This window comes from Aquarana catesbeiana, linkage group LG04, assembly GCF_042186555.1.
Source record: "Aquarana catesbeiana isolate 2022-GZ linkage group LG04, ASM4218655v1, whole genome shotgun sequence".
NCBI classification, from domain to species: Eukaryota; Metazoa; Chordata; class Amphibia; order Anura; family Ranidae; genus Aquarana; species Aquarana catesbeiana.
In genome coordinates this window covers 636,495,121-636,509,807 of record NC_133327.1, presented here as the reverse complement: position 1 = coordinate 636,509,807, position 14,687 = coordinate 636,495,121, and positions in this window count along the sequence as shown.

The window sequence follows — 14,687 nt, the reverse complement described above, 5'->3', positions numbered from 1 at the left end:
GGTCAGTAACACACTTCCTGTACTAGAGTGCCTCCACTCTGGATGAATGAGCACAGGGACACCATTGGACAGCAGCATTGTCAGTCTGGGGGGGGGGGGGAGTGTTAGATGTACTAGAAGATTTAGATACACTACATTTTTCACACATTACAAGATCTTCCTTTGATGCAAAATATGACCCATGGTTCATTTACCGCCACTTAGATTGATGTAACTCTAACCGCTTTTGAACCTCTATGGGTTCCATGACAATCAGCCTCATGTAATTGCTGTGAGTTTCTCTTTCTCCTAATTTTTCGGTTGATTTCTGATTGAGTTTTTTTTTTTTTGGGGGGGGGGTTCTGTTTTCAATGTTTTTTTTTATGTTTTTTTTTATGGCATGGAGACTTTCTACGATGCATACTCATTGTCCATTTTTATATCATATTGTACCTCTTTGATTTTTGATATTTTTGTGATTTGGACACACCACCTATTTGGTGATTGCAACTCTGTATATATAACTTGCTGCAATATTACTGTGATGTTATGTATTTCTATGTCATGTTTGTGGCATTTGATTGCTCTTTTATACCGTTATTTTTACTTTTTCAATAAAAAGTTTGTAAACAAAAAAAAGTAAACTAATGCAGTCATCACAGCTAAGAATTGGTAAGCTGCAATACAATAAATGTTTGTTTTTGGGTTTAATATCACTTTAATGCTTTGAAAAAGTAAGCAGCTAAGGCCATCTGTCTTTTTGTCTGTCTTTCCTGAACTTTATCATTGTACTGAGTCAGGGACTCAGAAAGTACTCAAGGATCAACAAACAGCCAAGAAACTAGGATTTTTCAGAGGTCAGAAATGGTAGCTTGGGGGGCGTGGCCTGGACGGGCATGTGAGCGGACGCACTGCACGGAGCTCCCGCCACTGATCCTTATAATATCCTGAACCCGCCACCGATCCGAACCCAGAACTGACCCATCAGTACGCCGCGACCCTACAGGACACATCACAACATTCCCAGAAGGTGCCAGAGGTCCAGAATGACCAGAAAAGGGGAGAAAGAAGCAGCAGCAGCGGCGGCCATGGAAGGCCAAGATGGCGCCGGCTCACCTTTACCACAGCGTGCGGCCCGCAGCACAGACAGGGCGCAGGATCCGAGCGGTAAGACGGCAAAATCTGGTAAACAATGGGGGAAAGAGCAGCCCAGGGACATGGTATACTATGCCCAAAAGATGCAGGGACAGAGCGGTGCTTCCCCCCTGAATCAGCAGTCAATGGCAATGGACACTGAGGGACATGAAGGCGCCATGGCGCTGGATGATACGCTGCCATTAGAGGGCTCCCTGATCCTTAATACTGAAGGCCCTGACCCCGTGCTTGATGAGGGACAGCAGCCCACGCTAAGTGATATTCTGCGGGCGGTACAGTGCTGCACAGCGTCTGTAAACGGACTGAAAGCACAATTTGGGAGCCTTACTGAGACTGTTTCACTATTGCGCCATGACATTCAAAAGATCAGGGAGAGGACCACAGCTGTGGAGGGAAGGATCAGCGAGGTGGAGGATATACTACCCCCCCTCACTAGAGATACTAGAAGTGCATTACAGCAAGTGGCTCAGGCCAATGCCAAAAATGACGACATCGAGAACCGTCTCAGGAGGAATAATGTACGCATAGTGGGGCTCCCAGAGAAGGTGGAGGGGAGGGACCCCACAGCATTTACAGAAATGTGGTTACAAGACATATTCGGCAAAGATGTTTTTACCGCGCTTTTTGCGGTGGAGCGAGCTCACCGTACACCATTGAGACCCCTCCCCCCAGGCAATCCACCTAGATCAATGCTGGCCAGACTTCTGAACTATAAGGACAGAGAAATAATACTTCGATTGGCCAGGGAGAAGGGAGCAGTGCACTATAATGGAACCAAAATCTCCTTTTACCCTGACTTCTCGTCAGAGGTACAGCGCAAAAGGGCCAAATTTGCAGAAGTAAAGAAAAGATTGCAGAAGATCCAAGTCGCATACGCCATGTTATACCCGGCTAAGTTACGTATTACGGCAAGAGGTCAGTCCACATTCTTTGAATCTGCAGCCGAAGCATCCGCCTGGCTGGACCGCAACGAACAGGATCTAAGGAGGAGGAGAGAAGCTGATATGGGAGACTGACTCACACAACGCGAAGCTGGAGAATTGGTCAGTCATTATTAGACGTTTTATAGTCTACAACATAGTTTGCGGGACAATATCATTAATCTATAAAGTTAACGCGAGACAAGAGCTTTGTTTAAAAGAAAAATACCAAGAAAAGTCAAAAGTCAAGGTGGGACAGTTGTACCCACAGGAAACTCTTTCTTTTTGAACACTCAAGTTTCGGCCCAGTTGCAGGGGCCAGTTAAAATGTGCCCGGTTGGCACCAGTTTGAAGCACAACTCAAGGTGCACAGTCGGAACGGGGGAATCCCCCCCTGACCACTGTGGGAACACTGCTCACACCCACAGGGCGAGATCTACACCGTGGAGCACACTGCTACAGAGGAGAGGGACACTTTTGCATACGAAGACACCACGCACTTTTTTCCACAGATGCCTCGGATCGTCATCGCAAAACAACGCTGAATGCTGTACCGGGACAGTCTGGGTCATCGAGACATGCATTGATACTTTACGGCCAGAAGATGAGGCGAAGAAACAGGTTCACCCAGGACTTTTCAATCTACAATATCAATCATGGCAAACACCCCAGTTGTGACATGGAACGTCCGAGGTGTCCTTGATCCCTTGAAACGTACCATGATAAGCACATGTCTGAAAAAATTTCACCCAGCAATAGTGGGCCTCCAGGAGACTCACCTAACGAAGGAAACAGTCAGTTTTCTGCAGTATTCCTGGGTGGGCAAGGCCTACCATTCTACTCACACTGCATTTTCTCGCGGGGTGAGTGTTTTGGTACATAAATCCTTGGCTTACCAGGAATTAGATGCTGTGATTGATTCCACGGGTAGATTTGTGTTTTTGCATTGCAGGTTGTATACCTTGACATTGATATTGGTGTTTGTATACGTACCTCCTCCGTTCTCCAGGGAAATTTTACAGCTCCTCTTGACTTACCTGGTTGACAAACCTGATGTCCCAATAATGATCATGGGTGACTTTAATGGCTACTTAGATCCCAGACTAGACAGACACCCCCCGGCACAGCCACCATCGGGAAACAGGGGCACTATTCTGAGTAGACTACTGATAGAGGTGGGTTGGATAGACTTATGGAGAGCTAAATACCCTAACACAAAACAATTTTCCTGCTTCTCCAAAACCCATGGGTCACTTTCCCGTATTGACCTGTGTGTGGGGTCCCCCCAACTCCTAAGTGTGATACACAAGGTAGAATACTTACCCCGAGGGGTCTCGGACCACTCTCCTCTAGTCGCTTATCTTGTTACTAGACCGGCGACCACACTGCCTAGAGCACCGTGGAAGCTGAACGCTTTTTGGCTAAAGCTCTTCACCTCTCATGACAGAGTAGCGAAACAGATAGAACAATACTTTCTAGACAACCGAAGACAAACTGATCTTTTAGTAAGATGGGATGCCTTTAAAGCATGCCTGAGAGGCACATTTATAGCTGAAATTGCTGACGTAAAACACAATTCCGCAACCGTACTGATACAGGTGGAAGACCGGGTGAAGCAATTGGAGCTCGCTTTTATTTTAGACTCATCAGAGTCCGCGAGGGAGGCATGGATATCGGCCCAGGAGTCCCTGGATCGGTTGAGGTCCTCCGCCGCGGAACGTAAACGGTTCTTTACTAAACAAGCTTTTTACGAAGAGGGTGAAAAAACTGGTAGGTTGTTGGCCAGGATAGCCAGATCTCAACAGTCGTCCCCCGCTATAGGAGCGATACGTAGCTCCTCGGGACGTCTGGTGAATGATCCGGAGAAAATTATAGAGGAGCTAGCATATTTCTACGCAGAGTTATATAAACCGTGTGACAACTATACAGACGAAGAACTGCAGACATACATGAGCACTATAACGCTTCCAGCTCTGACCCACCAGGCTAGGGGGGAGCTGGAGGCACCAATTTCGCTGGATGAACTGAGGGAGGCGGCTGCCTCTTTCCCTACATGCAAGGCCCCCGGGGACGACGGGCTCCCCATGGAGGTGTACACCCAATATGGCGAAACAATCCTACCTAAACTGCTCGAAGTATTAAACGCATCCTTTAAATTGGGAAGGCTACCAATCACTATGACTAGAGCTAACATTATATTATTGTTAAAAATGGGTAAGGACCCCTTAGACCCGGGCTCCTATAGGCCTATATCGCTCCTTCAGAGCGACATTAAAATACTAGCAAAAGTACTGGCCATGCGGGTTAATAAGATTGTTAGAACAATAGTTCACTTAGATCAAGCGGGATTTATGCCTCGAACATCTACGGCAACCAACCTTAGACGCCTATACCTAAACATGCAGACCCCCTCGGAGTCTATGGGCTGTAGAGCCTTGCTGTCTCTTGACGCCAATAAGGCATTTGACAGCGTGTGCTGGAGATATTTGTGGGCGGTTCTGGCCAAGTTTGGGTTTGGGCCCAGGTTCATCGGGTGGGTTAGGCTGCTGTATGATACACCCCGGGCGGCTATACGTGTGGCGGATCGAATGTCCCATGCCTTTGGGCTGGGCAGGGGGACCAGACAGGGATGTCCTCTGTCCCCCCTGCTCTTCGCACTGGCTATAGAGCCCCTGGCGGCACAGGTGAGAGACTGCCCACAGATCAAAGGTTTTCAATATGGTGAATTGCATGAAAAAATCATGCTCTACGCCGATGACATGCTTTTGTTTTTGGAAGACGCAGAGGGATCCCTGGAACAGGCAATGTCACTTATAACTGAATTTGGTCGCTATTCAGGCCTCACTATCAACTGGACTAAATCTGCCTTAATGTTTATAGACGGTTCCCCGACAACCAACATGAGACCCCCGACCCAGATACCGGTGGTTTCTACATTTAAATATTTGGGTATACACATCTCGCCTACACTTACAGACTTTTGTAGTCTAAATGTCTACCCCCTGCTGTCACGGTTTAGAGACAAGATAAATATTTGGAATAAACTTAGGATGTCCCTGGCAGGAAAAGTAAATCTCATAAAAATGATTCTGATGCCACAATTTCTATACATGCTACACAACACGCCTGTAGTTATCACGCTGAAGATATTCAGAGTGGTTAACTCCTTATTCCGGCTGTTGCTGTGGCATACCAAGCCCCCCAGAATCAAGCTGGAACAGCTGCAGCGCTCTAAGGAGAGGGGGGGCCTAGCCCTACCCAACCCATGGATATACTATCTAGCGGCGCAGCTGCAGCAACTGATAGGCGCTATGGCCCCTCGCCCACTGGGCTCATCGGCTAAACTTATGCAGGTGGGCACAGGGGCGGAGTCAATACCTGAGGGACTGGAGGCCCACCTTTTCCAAAAACCCAATAAACAAATGCCTACATATACACTGCTGCAGAAAGTATGGAACAAAGCTAAACAACTACAAAACGTTTTGGGCTTTACTAAGTATAGCCCGATATGGGAAAATAAAACATATGTTGAGCTGGCCAAGATCCAACAAGGGCACAGATGGCGCTGCAAGGGTATCACACATCTGCACCAGATTTTCAGTAATGGAACATTATTATCCTTTAAAGATCTACAAGAAAAATACTCACTGCCTGCCAATATGCTGTTTTACTATCTACAACTGAAGCACGCAATTAAAGCACAAGGGGATGCAACTAACTGGTCCCAATCCCCCACACCGGTTTTTCATATATTGCAGGAGGCATTGGAGACTAAGGGCATGATTTCACAATGCTATAACATGTTATTAGCGTCACTGTTAGAGGGGTATCCCACAAAGGCGGCTGCTCAGTGGGAGGCGGACTTAGGCCCCCTATCAGGGGAGGTATGGGAAGAAGCTCTGCAAGCAGTTAACTCCTGCTCACTAAACGTGGCGCAGAAGGTATCCCAACTTTACATCTTGTTGAGAGTACATTATACACCTGTTAAGCTGTACAGGATGGGCAGGGCGCCTGACCCATTGTGTGGCAGATGCAGGGCGGCGTCTGGGGACTTGATTCACCTCCTCTGGCGGTGCCCCAAACTCCATAGGTACTGGACGGAGGTCCTGGCTACACTAAATCAGGTGTTCCAGGTCACTGTCCCATTAGATCCATTATGTTGCTTACTGGGAGTTCTGGAGGGGGTGATTACGGAGGAGGTGACGAGAGTCGCTTTTGCACGGGCGCTATTTCAGGCTAGAAAGGTAATACTGATGGGATGGAAGTCTGCTGCGCCGCCTAGTAGCAAAACATGGATACTAAATATGGGAAAAACGCTTATAATGGAAAAATATATTTACCAGCACAGGGGCAGTCCTGGAAAGTTTGACAGATTGTGGGACCCATGGCTGGACGTGCCAGGTATAAGCCCCACGGAATTGGTACAGATGAGGTTGCTGAGGGGTGTTTAAAGATACGATAGATAGACACCGTGAGTGGGTATTGGAGAGCGGAGGAGGAGGGTATGGGGACAATGGAGAATATGTTTTTGATTTGATTAGATGGAGCATGAATGCTGAAAGATCCAAAATGCAAACTATGACACCTTATCGATGGATATGTTAATATGTGGGAAAAAGAAATGCTGATTACGGTGCAAATATCAATGTAATGTAATATATGTTTTTTCATATGAGCAATAAAAACTTTTATGATTTAAAAAAAAGAAATGGTAGCTTATGATGGGCTTCCTTTAAAACAGAAGTTTTGCTTTTCTGCCTCCTCTTCCCCTCCTCTTTAAGTTTTGGCAGCTTTTGGTTTTTTTTGGGGGGGAGAGGATGTACCTGATTTTGACATGTACCCACTCTGACATCCGAACCCAAGTTCTGACCAAACCCAAGCTCAGTCCTGCTATCAACCCACATCATCTAGCAATTATAAACCACAACTATACATGTCTAACGGCATAGCTGCTTATTACATATAACTTCATATCACTTCTTCTTAAAGTGGTAGTAAACTCCGTTTATGAACTTGTACCTACAGGTAAGTCTATAATAAGGCTTACCTGAAGTGGCGTCGCTGGGGGGGCTTTTGGGGCTATAGCCTTAAATCTGAGGCCCATAGCCCCAAGTCTCTGCAGGGGTCCTCAACCACAGGGCCGTGGCCCACTATCAGTGGCCTCTCTGCAGCCGGGCCGCGAATGCAGCGGGCAGCATGGGAGAGCCGGAGAGCGGGCAGACACCACGGAAGAGCCAGGCGGGAAAGCAGAGAGATGACATAATCTCTCACGCCTGCCCTGCATCACCGCTGTTCCGCCCTCACTGTGAAGCCGTGGGCAGCAGAGAGAATACATCATATCTCATTGCCCGCCCTCTATCTGGTGACCCTGATGTAAGGAGCGTCTCTCTGGGACTCTGAAGTAAGGAGGGGCTCTCTGGGGGGGGGGTCTCTGGGGACCCTGATGTAAGGGGGAGGTTCTCTGGGTACCCTGATGTAAGTGGGGGGGCTCTCTGGGGACCCTGATGTAAGGAGGGGCTCTCTGGGTACCCTGATATAAGTGGGGAGCTCTCTAGGGACCCTGATTTAATGTGGGGGGCTCTCTGGGAACCCTGATGCAAGGCGGAGCCTCTCTGGGGACCCTGATGTAAGGGGGAAGCTCTCTGCGGACCCTAATGTAAGGGGGGCTCTCTGGGGACCCTGATGTAAGGGGGAGGCTCTCTAAGGACTCTGATGTAAGGGGGAGGCTCTCTGGGGACCCTGATGCAAGGGGGGCTCTCTGGGGACCCCGATGCAAGGGGGAGGCTCTCTGGGGACCCTGATGCAAGGGGGAAGCTCTCTGGGGACTCTGATGTAAGGAGGGTCTCTCTGGGGACCCTGATGCAAGGATAGGCTCTCTGGGGACCCTGATGTAATGAGGGGCTCTCTGGGGACCCTGTTGTAAGGAGAGGCTCTCTGGGGACCCTGATGTAAGAAGGGGAGGCTCTCTGGGGACCCTGATGTAAGAAGGGGAGGCTCTCTGGGGACCCTGATGTAAGAAGGGGACTCTCTGGGGACCCAGATGTAAGTAGGGGCTCTCTGGGGACCCTGATGCAAGGATGAGGCTCTCTGGGGACACTGATGTAAGGAGGAGGCTTGCTAGGGACTCTGATGTAAGAGGGGAGCTCTCTGGGGACCCTGATGTAAGGGGGGCTCTCTGGGGACCCTGATGCAAGGGGGAGGTTCTCTGGGAACCCTGATGCAAGGAGGGGGCTCTCTGGGGACCCTAATGCAAGGGGGAGGCTCTCTGGGGACCCTGATGTAAGGGGGATATCTGGGGACCCTAATGTAAGTGGGAGGCTCTTTGGGGACCCTAATGCAAGGAGGAGGCTCTCTAGGGACTCTGATGTAAGTGGGAGGCTCTCTGGGAATCCTGATGTAATGATAATATATATAATATATATATATATATATATATATATATATCCTGATGTAATGATAATATATATTATATATATATATATATATATATATATATATATATATATATATATATATATATATATATATTATATTATATATATTATCATTACATCAGGTTTTCCAGAGAGCCTCCCACTTACATCAGAGTCCCCAGAGAGCCTCCTCAAGGCATAACTTGCAACTTTTGAGAGCGTCGCTGTCTGCGAGGGAAGGCCAAAAGAACAGTGGGCAGGTCTGTTGGCACCATTTTTGACAGGAGAACCTCAAAAGGCCTACTTTGATCTGGAACCGGATAAGGCCCAGGACTATGAGACTCTGAAAACAGAGATACTCGCATGCTTGGGTGTCACCATGGCAGTCCAGGCCCAGCGCGTGCATCAGTGGACCTACTCCAGCGACAAGCTACCCTGTTCTCAAATGGTCGACCTGGTCCACCTCACCAGGAAATGGTTGCAGCCAGAGACCTTGACAAGCCCTCAGATCATGGAGCGTGTGGTAATGGACCGGTACCTGCGTGCGCTCCCTTCTGCTCTGAGGAGATGGGTCAGACAGGGGGACCCAAAAACTGCAACTCAGTTGGTGGACCTAGTAGAGAAGTACACTCAGGGGCAGACTGACCATTTGGGCGCTCGGGCACTGCCCGAGAACCCGGGCCCCATAGGGATTATCAGCTTCGGTAAAACCAGGGACAGTATGTAAAAAATCTGTGTTTTTATACATATGTCCCTTACCGACATACTTTTGATGTAAAAATCCTGAGATTGAAGCTGCCCCGCCTCTCCACTGCCTCCTCAGCCAATGGGAACACAGTGTACCCGCCCCTTTCTCCAGCGCGGCTTGAGATATGAGCAGGAGATGCCGACAGCTGTAGAAGAGGCGAGGACACAGCCTGCAGTCTGATACAAGGTAAGCTAACTGAGCTGAATGTATTCTTATCAGTGGTTTACCCTGGGGGGGAGGGGGAGGATGTGCTTCCTCTAGCATGGCTCCTCCTGTCTGTGAAGCAGTTAGATTGATTTTCTGTGTGAGGAGAGGTGCACTGCTTCTGGAGGAAAGACATATTCTGAATGTCTCCCCCAATCTCTACTACACCTCCCTACTCATTACCTGCCCACCAGTACACAGGCATAGCCCCCCTCGCTTGTATTACCACTTCCTGTGTCTGTGAGCTGCAGGGGCACTACAAGTCCCAGCATGCCAGGAGATGGAGGCAGTGTGTTCCATCAGGCTGATTTTTGGGTGAAAAGTGCTGGTGTGTGTATACTGTGTGTCTGTGTTGTATAGTGTGTGTGTGTGTGTGTGTGTGTGTATATGTATACTGTGTGTATGTATGTATATGTAGCAGGCATGTTGTAATGCAATTTCTCCTTTTGGCCACAAGATGGAGAGAGAGATGGTGACTGGTCCTTCCAGAAAAACTCAGAGACACAGAGCATACTGGGAAAAAGGGGAGTTTCTGGAAGTGCTGAGGGGATGGAAGAGAGGGAAGTACTGAGGTAAACGAAAGAGAGAGTGCTGACAGGAGACAGAGCAGATTGCTTAAAAAAAAAAGGAAGATACCAAGGCTCAAAAAGTCCTTTGCTGGGACATAGTGACACTTAACAGTGAGGAGAGGAGGAGTGTGTGACTTATTATTATTAAGGAGGGAGAGCTGTCTGAGGAAAATGGGCTGAGGTACCAGCATCAGGCTAAAGGAGAGAGAGAGACATACACTTACACCAGAGAGTGTGTGACCTATTATAGAGAGAGAAAGCCAAGCATTTCCAGAGACTGCCAAGAGAGAGAGTGTGGTGAGGTGACCAGACTGTGTGGTGGAACTCCACCAGAGAGAGAGAGATGTTTTTTTCTGAGACGTGAGATGACTGGGAGAGCGTTGCAAGAAGATAGAGGAGAGCCAGGATCGGTGCCACCCACACGTTCCACCACCGTTAAGCTCATGAACCCTGATCGGTGACTCTAGCAGCACCCAGCTCAGCAGAGATATCCCACGCTGTTTCAGGGATTGCAATATCCATCCAGGTAGCCAGAGGCCGCTGCCTCTTCACCTTGCGAGTTTTGCTACCAGAAGGGGATCCAGTGCCTTACAACATCGCTAGGAGCATCAGGAGCCTGAACCAGCACCTGGGATTATAGTTGTGTCATTGCACCGAGGATTGGTGAGAGGGTGTAAACCCAACATCCTTCTTGACACCATACTGGCACTGCATGCAGACACCAATTTCCCTTTTTAGTGTGACGGATGCTTGTTTGGAGCTGCCATCTCTAGTAGTTTGCCCTTTTAAATCTCTACCTAATGGAACATTCTAGAGGATTACTGCTCCATACAAGCTTGTTTAAACCTACTCTTTTAAAACAAGAGCTCCACCATTTGCTAGCAGAAGCAGGGCTGTGTTTTGGCCTAGACCGTCTAGGCCTAGGGCGGCACTTTGCGGGGGGCGGCAAAAAGGGTCGCCCCCCCGCATGAGAGAAAGCCCCCCCACCCGTCTTGCTGATTCCCGGCTCCCGCTGCCGCCTCCCGCACACATGCAGCCCACGGCGGCCGGCTTTCTGTAGCGGCACCGTGGTGTATGGGCGTGCTTGTCAGAGTAGGGGGGCGTGAGATACACGCCTCCACCCTCTGACAAGCACGCCCATACACCACGGCGCCGCTACAGAAAGCCGGCCGCCGTGCGCTGCATGTGTGCGGGAGGCGGGAGCCGGGAATCAGCAAGGCGGGTGGGGGGGGCTTTCTCTCATGCGGGGGGGCGCCGTGTGTCACTCGCGCCCCCATAACCAACAGGTGACAGGTGGAGCCTTAAGCTCCGCCTACCCTCCCCTGCACTGCTTTGCTGCAGTGAATCTTCTCCTCGGCCCTCGGGCTGTGACGTCAGGAGAGAGAGGAGCATGAGGGAAACCCCCAGGACAGCAGGTACAATGATTTAATAAAGTATATCAGTGTTATGGGCACTGGCAGCATTTGATGGGCACTGGCAGAATTTGATGGGCACAGTGGCAGAATTTGATGGGCACAGTGGCTGCGTTTGATGGCACAGTGGCTGCATTTGATGGCGCGGTGGCTGCGTTTGATGGGCACAGTGGCTGCGTTTGATGGGCACAGTGGCTGCGTTTGATGGGCACAGTGGCTACGTTTGATGGGCACAGTGGCTACGTTTGATGGCACAGTGGCTACGTTTGATGGGGCACAGTGGCTACGTTTGATGGGGCACAGTGGCTGCGTTTGATGGGCACAGTGAGACCCCCCCCCCCCGTGATAGCATTAAAACTACTAAACTACTAAAACTACTAAAAATACTGTAGCTGCTGACTTTTAATATTAGGACACTTACCTGTTCAGGGATTCAGCGATGTCGATACCTCAGCCGATTTTCGGATTGGCTCTCGTTTTTTGCCACTATCATTCATTCATCGACTCCAGGTGTTTAGTCGAGTCGGGATCCCAAAAGAGATCTTAACCGATCAGGGCACCCCGTTTATGTCCAGGGTTACCAAGGAACTGTGTAAATTATACAAAATCTCCCCTCTCCGAACCTCTGTCTACCACCCCCAAACAGATGGTCTTGTGGAAAGATTTAACCATCTTTTACTTTTTGCTATAATAAATATCCCACATTTCCCCAAAAAAACTAATTTTCTCTAGTCATCTTCCAGGACGGCACACCTGAGATGAGAGGCTCCTCCCTACAGGAAACACAATCAATCGACAGCTGTTTTAAGTCCCCACCCTTCCCCTTGATCCTCAGTTTTTGATTGTGTTTCTCCCTACACAGCGAAACCGTTTGTTTTTTTCAAATGACCCGAAGCCTGGCGCTGGTGGTCCCCCCCTGGGAGCCGGACCAAATGCCTGGGGAAGGCCTACGGCCACATCACCCTGAAAGTGAAAGAGGGCGCCGCCTGCCCGATCTCGTAGGATCTCGGAGGCAAAGCAGGGTCGGGCCTGGTTAGTACCTGATGGGCCTCTGGGTCTGGCCGGATATATTTATCCTTCCTGGGGGGTTCCCCTATCCTTTCCTCAGGGGGGGGCAGCAGAAACTGGAAGAGCCCCCCTGAGAGCTGAAGGCCCCTGGGTACAGTGGTGTCCCCAGAACTTCAGGGGCCTTTTTCCTGTCTCCCCCCCTTACCTGTCCGGGCGTCCGTTCAGACAGGGGTGCTGGCTGTCAGTTCTTTCCAGGGCCCCCGACTCCTGGGCCCCTGGTAGCCCGCGTGGGCTGCTGGGGAGGGCGCCGCTTGAACGACCCGCGTTCTTACCCAGGAGGGAAGGCTGAGAGTCAGCAGGAGCAGGCGCCCACATCCTCCTTTCGAGGAGGCACCAGTTCACTACGGTGGATGTCTGCCTAAACCACCTCCAGAATGGAATGAGGAACGTACGGCATTGCCCCCCCCAGGTGTATATACTGACTGGCAGGACAAAGCCTAACCTTGCAGCTCCCTATGGGGACAGTAGTTGGGGGGGGGCACTTTGGCGGCTATCCTCCTTGCGTGTGGACCATAAGGATGGAAAAGCAAGCCCGGTGGCTGTGGAAAAAGGGGAAGACTACAACGGTGAGTACTTTCCTTTACCTTGGGAATTTAGCTGCAAAATCCCCAATCCCAGCCTGATGGTTTCTGGGCATTTGAGATAATCTCCCCTGGGGTCTAGATTCAAATAGCCCAGAAGCTTCTGCTAAAAACACCAGCTACAGCTCCCTCTTACATCAGAGATGCTGTATGGTGGACAAGTGGTGCAGAGGAGCGAGTGTGCCTAAACCACCTCAGATGGGAAAGAGGTAGGTAAGGCATTTCTTCCCCTTCCCCCTGTATTTACTAAGTGGTGCAGTGCAGGACCTGGGGTCTGCATAACAAAATAGCCCAGAAGCTACTGCTAATACCACCAGCCACAGCTCCCTCTTACAGCAGAGACACTGTGGTTATCACAACAGTAGGTTTCCAACACTCTCCCTACATGTCCGGTTGTGGGACATTAGTAGGGATGAATAGAGCGAAGGGGGGGAGGACCTGGTAGATACAAAGAGTTCCTTACAGGCCAGGTATACCACTGAACAATTTATGGATTGTGCAATGGTTGAAGGATTCAGGAGTAAGTTCTCCTGGTCAGCAGGTGCACTAGGTTATATGGCCCTATTAGCCCAGCTGCTAGGAATCTGAAGCCATAAGCCCCAACCTCCCACTCCACCTTTACATTGTTGTTATATTGAAGTGCAGGAGGTAAGAAAAACCTTTTTGTTGGTTTGGGCTGCAGTCAACTCAGTGACAGATCTAAAGGCGATTTACCATAAATCGCTTCCTATATCCTTTAATTAAGGATTTTCTGTGCAAACATATGCAAGAGCTAGATAGATACATGATTGCTTGTTTAAGGCCTGCAGGTGGCTATTTTCCTCCAGGCTAAATTGGTGATCACCTTTTCTAGAGGCTGTCCTAAATTGGTCTCTAGGGCGGGGCTCATTGAGACTTTAGTTTCTGATCAGCCCCACCTGTGTGTGAGCTGACCAGCATTTGCTCAGTCTACGGAGGTAAGGTAGGACAACAGCTACTATAGTAAGGTGTCTAACCATTTTTAGAATTTGTTCCTTCACTGGGGGGTGAAGTGTTAGTATCTACAGCCCAGGCTATGCCTAGGGATCAAATTGCTCTGTTTGGTTATTGCATAAAGGGATTCACCAGTAGACCTCAGTAGTGAAGGTTTGTCCTTGCTGGGATATTTTGTGGCACAGCAGAAATACACATTGAGATTTGTGACATCTCTGCTCATAAGGGGTATAGTGCTGTACATCAGAAATGCACTGCACTGAAGCTTTGTTGTTGTCTGTTATATCCTAAAGGTACTGCCTTATTTGGCTACAGATCAGAAAAATACAACAGGGAAGGTGGTCTGTACTTTCTGGTCTTGTGACGCATGGCGGAAATGCACATCATTGAGTTTTATGACATCTCTGCTCATATTTGTTATATTGCTGCACATCAGACATACTCAAAATTGAGTTCTGTCTGGGGTCTTTTGTGTCCTGTATTACTGCCTTATTGGTTGCTTATTAGAAAGGCAGTAGTGAAGATTGATGGTCCTGAATTGTGGGGAAATACAAATTGAACCTGTGCCAGGGGTAGTACTGGTACTGCCTTTTGGTAATAGGTGCAGCCCCGCAAAGTGGCGTCAGGCTGACAGTGCTATTAACGGCAAAGGTTGCCGATTTTAGG